A 15,540-nucleotide genomic window follows, 5' to 3' on the forward strand; every position below is an offset into this window, starting at 1 on the left:
GAGTTGTCTTTTTATATATATTTATTTTGAAGTAATTATTTATAGATTCTAGAAATTAGTCCTGCATCAGATACATTGTTATAAATATCTCCTGATTGCCTGTGGCCTTCCTTTTCACTCTTAATACTGTGGTTCAATAAACATAAGTTCTTAATTTTAATGTTGCTCAATTTATCAATAGTTTCTTTTATAGTTAGTGCTTTTTATACAGGAGTAATGTTTAAACATCACCATGCCAATATCGTACCTAAAAAATTAACAATTCCTTTATTTCAAATATCCAATATTCAGATTTACCCAATAACTTAAATTCTTTCTCTTTATCGCAGTTTGATTGGATCAGGATCCCAATTAGGTCCAGAAATCATTAATATGCCTTGAGTTTTTGTTTTTGTTTTTTTTAAGACGGAGTCTTGCTCTGTTACCCAGGTTGGAGTGCAGTGGCATGATCTTGGCTCACTGCAACCTCCACCTCCCGGGTTCAAGCGATTATCCTGCCTCAGCCTCCCGAGTAGCTGGGATTACAGGCATATGCCACCATGCCTGGCTAATTTTTCTATTTTTAGTAGAGATGGGGTTTTACCATGCTGGCCAGGGTGGTCTCAAACTCCTGACCTCAATTGATCTGCCTGCCTCAGCCTTCCAAAGTGCTGAGATTACAGATGTGAGCCACCGCACCCAGCCTTAAATATTTTATTTAGGCAATAGGGTCTCACTCTATTGCTCAGGCTAGTCTGGAACTCCTGGCCTCAAGCCATCCTCCCACCTCAGCCTGTAGAGCGCTGGAATTACAGGCACAAGTGAACACATCCAGCACCTAAAGTCTTTTAATCTATAGGTTTTACCTTTCATATCTATCTCTATCTCTCCTCTCTCTTCCATGTTTTTTTAAATCAGAGAGTAGTGTGTGAAAGTGGTAAAACTCAAACTGGTTTTTTTCCCTCTGTTCTCACACTGTTAACAACAATCACAGAAGGCTCTGTGACCAAATGTTTGGGGATATCTCCCCACACACCCAACAAGCAATCAATTCTGCAGCGGACACTAGCTGGGTGCCCTCCAATTCAATTCACTTCAGCCACTATTTACCTGGAGATAGCTTCAGAAACCAGAGGTTAAGAACTCAGTCCCACAAGACCATCCTCTCTTTCCCATCAGTTGCAAATCTGAGGCTCAAGAATTTCTGATCTACCAGCTTCAAGCTGGAGTCCCCATCACCCCCGCCCTCATCACCACCTTTGAGTTTGACTAATTTGCTAGAATGGCTCACAGAACTGAGTAAAACACTTACTTACATTTACCAGTTTGTTACAAAGGACACTTTAAAGGATACAAATATACAGCCAGGTGAACAGATATACAGGGAGAGATCTGGAAGAGTCCCCATTGCAAGAGCTTCAGAGTCTCTAGTGTGAGAGCTTCTGTCCCAGTGGAGGTGGGGTACACCACCCTCCCAGCATGTTTTTACCTTCCTGTAAACCTCCACATGTTTAGCTACTCAGGAGCTCCCTGAACCCTGTCCTCTAAAGCCTTGTATAGAGACTTCATTAGATGCACACGTTGCATGGACAACCATGCAGAAATGTGACTGAACAAAAAGGATACTATCTAATACTAACAGACTAAGTGGGGAAACCCAACAAGGCCTGTCTGTTCAGATTCTTCTTAGCCTCCCTGTGCAGCAGTCTTTCCTCCAGGCTACAGGGTTTTGAAATTAGGTCTTATAGCAATCAAACAAGGAAAGCCAGATAATTTTTTATGGCCAGCTCCAAGATAGAAAGGCAGGGGAAGATTCCTGCCTTGGGGAGAGAAAGGAGCAGGTGAAAGGGGAGAAGGAGATGGTCAGAGAGGGAGATTCTATCTTCTGAGGCCTGCTTCTGAGTTTCCAAGTGCCCCAAAGTTATAACAAGAGACTTTAATGAGGGCTTTGAGAATTATAAGCCAGGAAATCACAGACATGGAAAAATAAATTTACACACACCCAAAGAAATTTACACACACACTTATTTACTAAAGCAACCAGGTCCATGTGTTCTTCCATCTCTTGAATTTCCTATAAACCAGCCCTTAGAACTAGAGTCTTGATCAAGTTCAAATATGATTTTATGATAAGATTTCTCCATCAGGAGGTACATAGTATTTGGTTGTCTCTGTGATGGTAGTAGCATTGATGATTACTGCTTCATTCCATGAATTCACTGGGGATTGGAAATTTTAAGTATTTTAATTATATCAGTTCATCATTTATTCATGAAGAGAAACTTTCCCTAATCAACTACTTGAGCTCTAAGGTACAATTTGTAAAGGAAAGAAATGATAATGCCTTGGAACAACCCTATAAGGTTGATACTATTCTCAGCCCTATTGTTCAGATGACAAAACTGACACAAGTTAATGATGGAACTAGGCTATAAACCAAGGAGTCCAACTCCTGAGTTTATGATTGTAATCAGCAGGCTAAAATGCCTCTCCTAAAATCAAGAAACAAGTGAATACTCAGTATTACTCTGCAGGGAGGAGAGATCACAAAGATAGGCATTCATACAGTTAGAGTGGCTACAAATTTACTGCAGAAGGGAATATATTAATTGCATCAAAACCTAAACAAAGTACATCCCTTTGAGTCAGCAGTTCCAAACAAAGGAACTTATCTAAGAATACCATACATGTGCAGAAAGGTTTTTGCTTTAACAAGGGTTATTTCCTGCAGCATTACTTACAATAGCAAAAACCTTAAAACAATTTAAATGCCTGATTGGTTCAATAAGTTGAGATACAGTCACAAAATGAAATGGCACATCACTAAAAATGATGCTATATCAACAGAATGCAGGACAAAAACCATATGATCATTTCAGTTGATGCTGGCCGGGTGCAGTGGTTCGTGCCTGTAATCCCAGCACTTTCAGAGTCCAAGATAGGCAGATCACCTGAGGTCAGGAGTTCAAGACCAGCCTGGCCAACATGGCAAAAACCCATCTCTACTACAAAATACAAAAATTAGCTGGACATGGTGGCGGGCGCCTGTAATCCCAGCTACTCGGGAGGCTGAGGCAGGGAGAATTGCTTGAACCCAGGAGGTGGAGGTTGCAGCAAGCTGGGATCGCACCACTGCACTCCAGCCTGGGTGACAGAGCGAGACTCCATCTCAAAAAAAAAAAAAAAAAAATTTATGCTGAAAGAGCACTTAACAATGGTTCACAATAAAAACTCTCAACAAATTAAGTATAGAAGGAACATACCTCAACATAATAAAGGCCATATATGACAAACCCACAGCTAACATCATACTGAATAGGCAAAAGCTGAAAGCCTTCCTCTAAGCACTAGAAGACAAGGATGTCCACTTTCACCAATCTGATTCAACACAGTACTGGAAATCACAGCCAGAGCAATGAGGCAAGAGAAACAAATGCAGAGCATCCAAATTAGAAAGGAGGAAGTCAGACTCTCCCTCTTTGCAGATGGCATGGTCTTACATACAGAAAAACCGAAAACTATCAAAAAACTCTTGGAACTGATAAAATAATTCGGTAAAGTTGTAGGACACAAAAACAACATACAAAAATCAGTAGCATTTCTTTTTTTGTTTGTTTTTGATACAGAGTCTTGGCTCTGTTGCCCAGGCTGTAGTGCTATGGCATGATCTCGGCTCACTGCAGCCTCCACCTCCCAGGTTCTAACAATTCTGCCTCAGCCACCCAAGTAGCTGGGATTACAGGTATGGGCCACCGCACCCGGCTAATTTTTGTATTTTTAGCAGAGATGAGGTTTCACCATTTTGGCCATGCTGATTTTGAACTCCTGGCCTCAAGTGATCCACCCACCTTGGCCTCCCGAAGTGTTGGGATTACAGGCGTGAGCCACCACGCCCAGCCTGTGTGTCTGTCTTTATACCAATACCATATTGTTTCAGTTGCAATAGCTTCATAGTACATTTTGAAATCAGGTAGTGTGATGTCTCCAGCTTTGTTCTTTTTGCTTGGGATCACTTTGGCTATTTGGGATCTTTTGTGATCCCATACAGATTTCAGGATTTAAAAAATATCTGCGAATCTGTACCTTGTTTTAGGTAGTATGGTCGTTTTAACCATACTGCAGTGCAGTGGTGCAATTGTGGCTCACTGCAACCTCTACCTCCCTGATTCAAGCGATTCTCCTGCCTCAGCCTCCCAGGTAATCCCAGCATTTTGGGAGGCCGAGGCAAGTGGATCACCTTAGGTCAGGTGTTTGACACCAGCCTGGCCAACGTGGTGAAATGCTGTCTCTACTAAAAATACAAAAATTTGTTGGGCATAGTGGTGCATGCCTGTAATCCCAGTTACTCGGGAGGCTGAGGCCGGAGAATGGCTTGAATCCAGAGGGCGGAGGTTGCAGTGAGCCAAAATGGCGCCATTGCACTCCAGCCTGGGTGACAAGAGCAAAACTCTGGCTCAAAAATAAATAAAATTAATTAACAAATTAAATTAAAACAGACACACAGACCAATAGAACAGAATTGAGAACTCGGAAATAAATCTATGCATTTACAGCAAACTGATTTTCCACAAAGGAACCAAGAACACACATTGGGAAAACGACAGCTTCTTCAATAAATGGTGCTGTGAAAACTGGATATCTACATGCCAAAGAGTGAAACTAAAACCCTACCCTATCTCTCTCCAGATACAAAAATCAACTCGAGGCTGGGCGTGGTGGCTAATGTGTAATCCCAGCACTTTAGGAGGCTGAGGCAAGAGGATCACTTGAGGCTAGGAGTTCGAGACCAGCCTGGGCAACATAGCATGATCCTGTTTCTACAAAAAAAAAAAAAAAAAATTTAAAGAAATGATAAATGTGGCCGGGTGCGGTGGCTCACACCTGTAATCCCAGCACTTCGGGAGGCTGAGGCGCACAGATCATAAGGTCAGGAGATCGAAATCATCCTGGCTAACACGGTGAAAACCCATCTTTACTAAAAATATAAAAATTAGCCGAGTGCGGTGGCAGGCACCTGTAGTCCCAGTTACTCGGGAGACTGAGGCAGGAGAATGGCATGAACCCAGGAGTTGGAGCTTGCAGTGAGCCGAAATCATGCCACTGCACTCCAGTCTGGGTGACAAGAGTGAGACTCTGCCTCAAAAAAAAAAAAAAAAAGAAAGAAATGACAAATGTTAGAGGTTACGGATATGCTAATTACCCTGATTTAATTATTATACACTGAACACATATATGGAACTATCACTCTGCATCCCATAAATATACGTCAACTAAAAATTTTTTTTAATGCTGGGTTAAAATATTTTAAAACTTGAGCACTATTTAGGGCACATGTGTATTTTTTGAGACATTGTCTTGCTCTGTTGCCCAAGTTATAGTGTAGCGGGCTACATTGCAGCCTTAAACTCCTGGGCTCAACTGATCCTCCTGCCCCAGCCTCACATGTAGCTCGGAATGCAGGCGCGCACCACCACGCCCAGCAAATTAAAAAAAATATTTTTGTAGAGACCTACTTCTGTAATTTTTAATAATACATGCTTACATCACTTCTAGCCAGAGATACTCTGAGATAAATTTTGAAAAAATAAGACTTAAATAGGTAGAAAGGTCAGGTGCAGTGGCTCACGTCTGTAATCCCAGCACTTTGGATGGCCAAGGCAGGCAGAACACTTGAGGTCAGGCATTCGACACCAGCCTGGCCAACATGGTGAAACCCCATCTCTACTAAAAATACAAAAATTAGCCAAGCGTGGTAGCATGCACCTGTAGTCCCAGCTACTAGGGAGGCTGAGGCAGGAGAATTGCTTGAACCCGGGAGGCGGAGGCTGCAGTGAGCCAAGATCACGCCATTGCACTCCAGCCTGGGTGACAGAGTGAGACTCCATCTCAAAAAAAAAAAAAAAAAAAAAAAGGTAGAAAAATAGGTAGAAATGAGGGAGGGTGACAGAAAGAACACATTTCAGGGGTAGGAAAGAGCAAGAATCAAGATCCATGACACAGAGGCACCCAGCAGGGAGAAAGGCCAGTTAAGAGAGAAGGCTATATAAAAAAGAATAAAATCATGTCCTTTGCGGCAACATGGATGCAGCTAGGGGTCATTATCCTAAGCAAATTAATGCAGGAAGAGAAAACCAAATACTGCAAGTCTCACTTGTAGAGTGAACTGGGAGCTACACATGGACACAAACAGGGGAACAACAAACACCAGGGCTTAAAGGTGGAGAGTGGAAGGCTGGTGAGGATTGAAAAACTATCCATCTAGTACTATGCTCACTACCTAGGTGACAAAATCATTTGTACACCAAACCTCAGCAACATGCAATTTGCCCATGTACCAAACCTGCACATGTACCCCCTGAACCTAAAATAAGAAATGGAAGGAAACAGAGGGACAGAAGGCTACAAAGGATCTTAAAGTTTAAGTATTACGAAAAAGAGCCAGAATTCTACCATTCCACCCCACCCCTCAATAATTACTAGGGTAGTTTCAGAACTCCTGGAAGAGACAAAGGACAGATGGATTAGGAGGGACCTAGAGCAAATCCTAACAGGAGGGAGCTCAATTCACAGGGTTTACAATAAGGCAAGCAATAAATCCTGAAATCTGGGAAATCGGAAAGAGCAAAAGACAGATAAGGATTCCAGGAGAGGTAAGGAACTCGGATTTAGAAGGATACTGCAGGCATTTACAATACTGCAGTCCTGAAATGTTGAAATCTCCAAAAGCAACAATCAGACAACAAACAACAAACAAACAACAAACAGATAAGGATTCCAAGTCACACCTGGTTCGAATCTGCATCCGGCAGATTCGAACAAAGGAATAGGAGATTTCAAACCTGAGTAACTGAGTCATCTGTGATTTTATCACAGAAAAAAGAAACTGAAGGAGGGTGGTAAGAGTAGAATGAGAGAATTCAGATTTGAGACAAAGTTTGTGTGGACTGAAGGTCATGCACCTAGGAATGTCCTGTAGACCACTGAAACCACAGGACTAGCCGGGCATGGACTGTGGAGATACAGCTCTGACAGCTGTCCACTCAGGGCTTCGGCGTCAATGGCAGACATCCTCTCCACATCAGAGACCCAGAGACAGAGAGTGTTGCTCGTAAATCCCAAGTCCCAAGAACTCTCAAAACCTCAGCAAAGTCTTCACAGAGAAGTCCCAAGCTGGCCCTATGGTGACCTTAATACAAAGGAGCTTCTGCCGAAGGCAACAAATCAAAAAGATGTCTGACTTTGGTAGGACAGGTCAGGTCCTTCCACACAGACAGCAGTGCTCATGAGAACCACAGTGTGGCATGAGGCTGTCCCTGGGGAGAGGCAGGTGGGAGAAAGGAAACCTTCACAGAGTACCCTTTGCTCCCTAAAAATTCTGAACCACACATTGCCTACTCAAAATAACATCATAAAGTTTAACTTTCTTCAAAAGGTCACTCAACTTAGTGGGCTCAAAGCCATCCCTACTGTTGGGGCAAACAACATGAGAACAAAGATCAGTGACTGGCATAGGAAGCTGCCTGGTGGGGACTATGCGTGGGGGTGGGGAGGGGGTGCCTCACTATTACCCCAACCAAGTAACCACCACGTGACAAGATCTGGAAGGCAGGAACCCTGCCCAATGCCAGGAACAAATTAGCATTCTTTCAAGGAGACTTTGGCAAAATTAATAGTGAACAGTCAGTGTCCATCTCCTTTCTGAACCAGAGGCAGTATGACACACAAACAGCTGTACTTTTTCACCCCCAACAGCCTCTAGTGCCAGTACAGAAGGCCTGGGAGACCTCAACACCACAGAATGTAGGTTAACAAACTGTTGAGAGGAATGCCCTCCACCTATGTGGATCCTAGAAAAGATAGAAAAGAGTGAAAACCAATAATAGTAACACTCAAATGTTTTCAAACAGTTTAAAGGACAGTTATCTGCCCTGCGAAATTAGTTACAATGGCCAGGCACAGTGGCTCATGCTGTACCAGCCCTTTGAGAAGCCGAGGCGAGAAGATCGCTTGAACCCAGGAGTTCAAGACCAGCCTGGACAACATTTTAAGACACTGTCTCTATTATAAAATAAATATATATTTGTATATATATTTATATATAAATTAAAGAAATTAGTTACAAGATTCATTTTAAAAAGAGTTTCTCAAATATATTCAAGATTATATAATTTCTGGCAGTTGTAAGGTTGAGAATAAAGTGAGGGAGGGGAAATGCTTTACATTAGTAGGGCAGTGAACGTTTTATACAATCTTCTTGTTTGTCAAACATATTCTGAATGATTTTATCAAGTATTATATTCCCATATCCATCAGCTGTTAGACTCTCATGATCACTTTCTACCTTACCAATTTAAAAATGCCGTCGGCTGGGTACAGTGGCTCACACATGTAATCCCAGCACTTCAGAAGGCCAAGGCAGGCAGATGACCTGAAGTCAGGAATTCGAGACCAGCCTGGCCAACATGGTGAAACCCCATCTCTACTAAAAATATAAAAATTAGCCGGGTGTGGTGGTGGGCGCCTATAATTCCAGCTACTCGGGAGGCTGAGGCAGGAGAATCACTTGCATTCGGGAGGCAGAGGTTGCAGTGAGCAGAGATCCAAGCCATTGGACTCCAGCCTGAGCAACAAGAGAGAAACTCTATCTCAAAAAATAAATAAATAAAAATAAAACTATTAAATATCATTGATTTTAAAAAGATTGTATTATTTCTTTAAATCAGCAAGGAAAAAATTGATTATGTGGAGTCAAAACAGGCATAAAATTCTCAATAATATCCTTATGAACACTGATAATACCAGCCCCTCGCAGAAATACAGACACTGTCCATAGCAGACCCTGGAGTCAGTGAATGTTCTAAAGAGAAGTGTTGAATACCGAATGACTGCTTCTTACTAGAACAAATGGTTCTCGTGCTAACAGTCATTAACTGGAAAGCATTTCTTCCAAGCAGCCTCACCCGCTGCCTGGGTGAGGCACCTTGTGGTCTTCAAGCACTGTGCTGGGAGTGCCTTTCAAGGATACCAGAGTGGCCACTCCCAGGAAAGTGCTCACAAATGTCTAAATCACAGTCATCCGATAACCAGGAAAACTGAACCTAATCCACTTTCTCTACAAAAAAAATATATTTTTTCTTCACAGAGTCTCCACATTCACTCTCTGAGACCTTACTTTTAAACATTTAACATTTTGAAAGATTTATATAGTATTTTTCTGATTTTGTAGCCAAATAAGAAAAATAGGTAATATTTGGATATCATAGCTATCAACGCTAATCACTACTAGAAGCTTTTAAAGTCTGTAAATTAATTCTATGAGAAAAAAATTAAAAACAACAACCGGGAATTAGAAGACCTTCAAAGGCCAGGCGCGGTTGCTCAGGCCTGTAATCCTAGCACTTTGGGAGGCCGAGGCGGGAGGATCACCTGAGGTAAGGAGTTCAAGACCAGCCTGACCAACATGGAGAAATCCCGTTTCTACCAAAAATACAAAATCAGCTGGGCGTAGTGGCGCATGCCCGTAATCCCAGTTACTTGGGAGGCTGAGGCAGGAGAACTGCTTGAACCAAGGAGGCAGAGGTTATGGTGAGCTGAGATTACGCCATTACACTCCAGCCTGGGCAACAACAGCGAAACTTCATCTCAAAAAATAAATAAATAGAAGCCCTTCATAATATGAACCACTCTATATCTAACCAACTATGTCATCTTGAGCTAATAACTTAAAACTCTCTGAGCTGTGGCATCCTCTTCTATAAAATAACTACCTCAAGCCGGGTGACATGGCTCAGGCCTGTAGTCCTGAGCTACTCAGGAGACTGAGGCAGGAGGATGGCTTGAGCTCAGGAGTTTAAAGCTATAGTGAGCTATGACTGTGCCACTCTACACTCTAGCCTGGGCAACAAGGTGAGACACTATCCCTAAAAATAAAAAACACCTCTAAAGTCCCTTCTAGTCCTAACATCCAAGGAGAGCAATTTAACATTTCTAAAAGTTGATAAAAATTCTTTTTTTTTTTTTTTTGAGATGAAGTCTCGCTCTGTCCCCCAGGCTGGAGTGCAGTGGCGCCATCTCGGCTCACTGCAAGCTCCACCTCCCAGGTTCATGCCATTCTCCTGAAAGGCTGGGATTACAGGCGCCACCACACCCAGCTAATTTTTTTTTTTTTTTGTATTTTTAGTAGAGAAGGGGTTTCGCCGTGTTAGCCAGGATGGTCTCAATCTCCTGACCTCGTGATTCACCCGCCTCGGCCTCCCAAAGTGCTGGGATTACAGGCATGAGCCACCCCGCCTGGCCGATAAAGATTCTTCTAATGAAATACCATATTAACTTGGGCAAACACAAAATATTTTTTAAAAATAGATTTTGGAAAAACTTTAATCAAAAATCGTGAAGTAATTGAGTTTTTTTAAATAAAATCATACTGTTTGAGCAACAAAAATAAGAAACATAAAATACTGGGTTATATGACAAAACAATCTTTCACCTCCTCTCCATGTTAAGCCTGGGAATCATAGCTAAGGTTTACTGATATTTTAATTCCCAAATTACTTCTCAACATAAAAAAATTTTCTTGAAAAAAATTAAGCATTTCTCTTACACCTGAAGTAGTTATAGTTCTTTAATATTTTGAGTAGTTCAATCTCAAAGTCTATTGAAAACCATTTTTTAATTATAAAAGAAGATAATTGCATACAACAACGTTCAGTGGTCCTTCTACAGTTAAACCTTGTATTTGGAGTACTGAAAAATTCCTCAAGAAAATAAACCGAAAAGATAGGTCATAGAAGGCTAAGTCCTTTCTATAAAACTTTCCTTAAAAGGTAATGAATATGAATAGGTTCTACAAATATGTATAACTTGAAAATTTTATTACCTTTCAAGAGTGTAAGATGAATATTAAAGTTTTTTCTATAAAAATCTATTTTAATCAGTAGCAACACAGCTAATATATTACGATGTGACAAGCTCTGCTGGCAGCCCATACATACATTTAATCCACATGAATATCCTGTGAAGCACATACAATTTTATAACCCCCATTTTAATGATGGACAAACTGAGGCTGCCACAACTTCAGTGATCTGCTCAGAGTTACACAGCCTCTATGTGGCGGAGCCCAGGCTCAAGGTAGATGTAACCGACTCAAGCCCCTGCTCTTACACACTATCTTCAGTTAAAATTTAAACTCTCCCTTTGTTTTTGTTTTTTTTTTTTTTTAATTGAGACGGAGTCTCACTCTGTCCCCCAGGCTGGAGTGCAGTGGCGCGATCTCGGCTCACTGCAAGCTCTGCCTCCCAGGTTCACGCCATTCTCCTGCCTCAGCCTCCCAAGTAGCTGGGACCACAGGTACCCACCACCATACTCGGCTAATTTTTTTTTTTTTTTTTTTGAGAGGGAGTTTCGCTCTTTTGCCTAGGCTGGAGTGCAATGGCACGATCGTGGCTTGTCATAACCTCTACCTCCCAGATTCAAGCAGTTCTCCTGCATCAGCCGAGTAGCTGGGACTACAGGCATGTGCTACCATACCCAGCTGATTTTGTATTTTTAGTAGAGGCAGGGTTTCTCAATGTTGGTCAGGCTGGTCTCGAACTCCCAACCTCAGGTGATCCTCCTGCCTCGGCCTCCCAGAGTGCTGGGATTATAGGTGTGAGCCACTGCACCTGGCCTTTTTTTTTTTTTTTTTTTTTTTTTTGTATTTTTAGTAGAGATGGAGTTTCACTATATTGGCCAGGCTGGTGTTGAACTCCTGACTTTGTGATCTACCTGCCTCAGCCTCCCAAAATGCTGGGATTACAGGCATGAGCTACCACACCTGGCCATGTATGGGATTTTTAATAAGGGAACATTTTAACAACCGTGAAATCTATTATTTGTCTTTGAATGTATATAGTAAACTTTTGTTTGTTTGATTTTTTGCTTTTTTTTTTGAGACAGAGTTTCACTCTTGTTGCCCAGGCTGGAGTACAATGGCACAATCTCAGCTTACTGCAACCTCCGCCTCCCGGGTTCAAGCAATTCTCCTGCCTTAGCTTTCCCAGCACCTGGGATTACAGGTGTCTGCCACCACATCCAGCTAATTTTTTTGTGTTTTTAGTAGAGACGAGGTTTCACCATGTTGGCCAGGTTGGTCTCGAACTCCTGACCTCAGGTGGTCCACCCGCCTTGGCCTCCCAAAGTGCTGGGATTACAGGTGTGAGCCACTGCACCCAGCCCATAGTAAACTTTTAAAAAATCCTGATTTATTCTGTTTCACAGTTTGGGAAACACGTCTATGACTTTGGCTTTGCCAATATTCTTGTGTTAGAACCCAAGGAAATTAGAAATAATAAAACAGGGTTGTCTTTTTAAGGAAATGCATTATGAAACAAGAACTTTTTAATTTCATAAAAGAATCCAGTGAACAATTTTCAAGTCAGTGCTTTAAAAGCTCTGGAATAGGCCGGGTGCGGTGGCTCATGCCTGTAATCCCAGCACTTTGGGAGGCCACGGTAGGCAGATCACCTGAGGTCAAGAGTTTGAGACCAGCCTAACATGGAGAAACCCCGCCTCTACTAAAAATACAAAATTAGCCGGTCGTGGTGATGCATGCCTGTAATCTCAGCTACTCAGGAGGCTGAGGCAGGAGAATCGCTTGAACCCAGGAGGCGGAGGTTGCCGTGAGCTGAGATTGCACCACTGCACTCCATCTAGCCTGGGCAACAAGAGCAAAACTCTGTCTCAAAAGAAAAGGAAAAAAAAAAGCTCTGGAGGCTGGACGTGGTGGCTCATGCCTGTAATCCTAGCACTTTGGGAGGCCAAGCCAGGTGGATCACGAGGTCAGGAGATCGAGACCATCCTGGCTAACATGATGAAACCCTGTCTCTACTAAAAATACAAAAAATTAACCAGGCGTGGTGGCGGGCGCCTGCAGTCCCAGTTACTTGGGAGGCTGAGGCAGGAGAATGGCGTGAACCCGGGAGGCGGAGCTTGCAGTGAGCCGAGACGGCGCCACTGCACTCCAGCCTGGGCGAAAGAGCAAGACTCCGTCTCAAAAAAAAAAAAAAGGCTCTGGAATAAACTTGAAAGATTCCTCAAAATGTTACAGTTGCTTAACTGCTGTGGCAAAACTGTCTTGTAAATAGAAAATCATTAGTATCAAAATAGTCTGGAGAATGTTTATTTATAAAAGTCAGAAGGTATTTTGTTATATTTAGCATCTGGGAATGGAATTTTCAAAGCCAATTGCTAATAAAGGAAATGTTCTCCTCTGGGAACTGTGCTTATAATTTTAAAGTCCCAAAGCACGGTATAGTTGCCAAACTAACAAACTTGGAGTTTAGGCTTTGGGAATGATCCTCTTCCTACCCAACCACATTTTTCTGATGGAGCTTAGGAAAGCAAAGGATGAGATGTGGTCTGAAAGACTGGCATCTTAAAATTTATGATTGAGTTGGCATTTCAGGAGATTTTGTTTTGGAAGTTAGAGCAGAGGTTCTGGGAGATCGTGCCACTGCACTCCAGCCTGGGCGACAGAGAGAGACTCCGTCTAAAAACAAAAAAAAGAAAAGAAAAAAATCCCATACATGATAATTCAGTGACAATTCAGAAGTTCTGAATGATGGGGTGAGGAACTGATTTTTCTTGTTCTCGGTAACAAACATCAAACTTTTAAAAGAGTGCACAGCAGCTATCTTTTAGGGAACAACATGCCACGAATGGACCTCATGACCCCAGGCATTCTGTCACTGTATAAGTGATGTAAGTGCACCTCTAGCTGGACAGCTCCTCATGTCCTCCCTGTCTAAAGTATGGCATGTGAAAGTAAGATGGTTCAACTAGCACTTCATCTCTGGGGGATGGATCTAACAAGTCTGGGAAGGAGGGTAGAATCTTTATGCTGCATATCATAACCCCAAGGTTGTTTTTTGACATTCTAATTATTGTACATAGTTAGCTTTTCAAAAACATGGCCCACCAGCTATCATGCCTTCTTTCTTCTCTCTCTCCTCACACTTTCTAGGTCCACAAAGTCCCACTGACATCAAGTATGATCTCACCCTTAAACAGAGCTACAGAGCCTCCAAACATCTGCATACTTATCAACTAGCAGTAAAAGGTGAGTCAGAATTATTTCAGGCTGAACCAGGATAGCCAAATGAAAAATTAGAGACTTCAAAGTATCTTGTCTCGCCGGGCGCGGTGGCTCAAGCCTGTAATCCCAGCACTTTGGGAGGCCGAGACGGGCGGATCACGAGGTCAGGAGATCGAGACCATCTTGGCGAACACGGTGAAACCCCGTCTCTATTAAAAAAATACAAAAAACTAGCCGGGCGAGGTGGCGGGCGCCTGTAGTCCCAGCTACTCGGGAGGCGGAGCTTGCAGTGAGCCAAGATCGTGCCACTGCACTCCAGCCTGGGCGACAGAGCGAGACTCCGTCTCAAAAAAAAAAAACAAACAAACAAACAAAAAAAAAAACAAAGTATCTTGTCTCTGCAAGCGACTGCTAAATCCTCAGCCCCAGTCCTAAATTTTCTCCAAAACATGTTTTTGTGTTTTGAGACAAGGTCTCAAACTCCTCGGCTCAAGCGATCCTCCTGCCTCAGCCTCCCTAGAAGCTAGGATTACAGGCGTGCAGCACTGTGCCTGGCCAAAATATATGTTCTAAAAATCAGTAGGAACAGTTATCTTTGGATGGTCCACTGTCAACTGCAATAACATGAAAGTTGTTTTAAAAAACCCATAATCTCATTATCTTTCACCCAAAACATTCCTCCTAGTGTAACTGCTCTGTTGACATCCTGTCAGCAAATCTTGTGTTTTCTTCCTTCTTCGTGTCTCCCTAATGTCCATTGCGTCCAGTCATCAAAAAGTCACAGGCTGCATTAGGGGAAGCCGTGAGCCTGGTGTAAGGCAACAGGGATTGGTGGGAACAGATAATCCTCAGCTCCAGCCAACCATTGATCGGGTGACAAAGTGATGATGGACCCTCCAATTATCTAAGACAGGCAAGAAATTTAGATTGTTAGGATAAATTTTCTGATTTTTAAGACAACATGTGGGCCAAAAGGTCACTCATGGGCAATCCCTGAGTGAACCAGTCTCGCTCAGTCTGGTCCAGGCTCCCTCAGTCTGGTCCAGGCTCCCTCAGTCCATATACATCACTGCCAGAGCAGTTTTCCAAATACAGGGCTCCTGATCACTGCTATCTCGGAAAGCACAACTACTGCTACAAAGTCCTACACTGCCATTCAACCTCCACAGCAATAAAACCAATCCCTACCTTCCTTAACTCCCCTACACAGACCTTTCACTTCACCCAAAGGAGTGTACTCCCCCACCCGTCACCCCCACCCGCCACCCAGGGCCACTGTCCCTGCCAAGATGGCCTCCTTCCTACTCTCCTCCCCTACCCACCAGAGCCCACACGGTGCAGGAAACCCATCAACCGGGAGGACGCCCTCCAACACCTGCTGATGACGGGCTGGCTCACTGCGTAACACCTCTCTGCTCAAAGTTGATGATTTCATGCCCAAGAAGGGATTTACATCTCCCAGGAGGCAAATGCTATGGCCTTGTCCT

At 42.9% G+C, this 15,540-nt stretch overlaps 1 protein-coding gene across 1 annotated transcript in view; it reads right to left on the reverse strand.

Annotated features, from left to right (window-relative positions):
- The window catches only part of CDS2 (CDP-diacylglycerol synthase 2), a 64,908-nt gene that overhangs the window by 48,562 nt on the left and 806 nt on the right, over positions 1-15,540 (reverse strand). The window lies entirely within an intron of this gene.

This window comes from Macaca mulatta, chromosome 10 (genome assembly GCF_049350105.2).
Source record: "Macaca mulatta isolate MMU2019108-1 chromosome 10, T2T-MMU8v2.0, whole genome shotgun sequence".
NCBI classification, from domain to species: Eukaryota; Metazoa; Chordata; class Mammalia; order Primates; family Cercopithecidae; genus Macaca; species Macaca mulatta.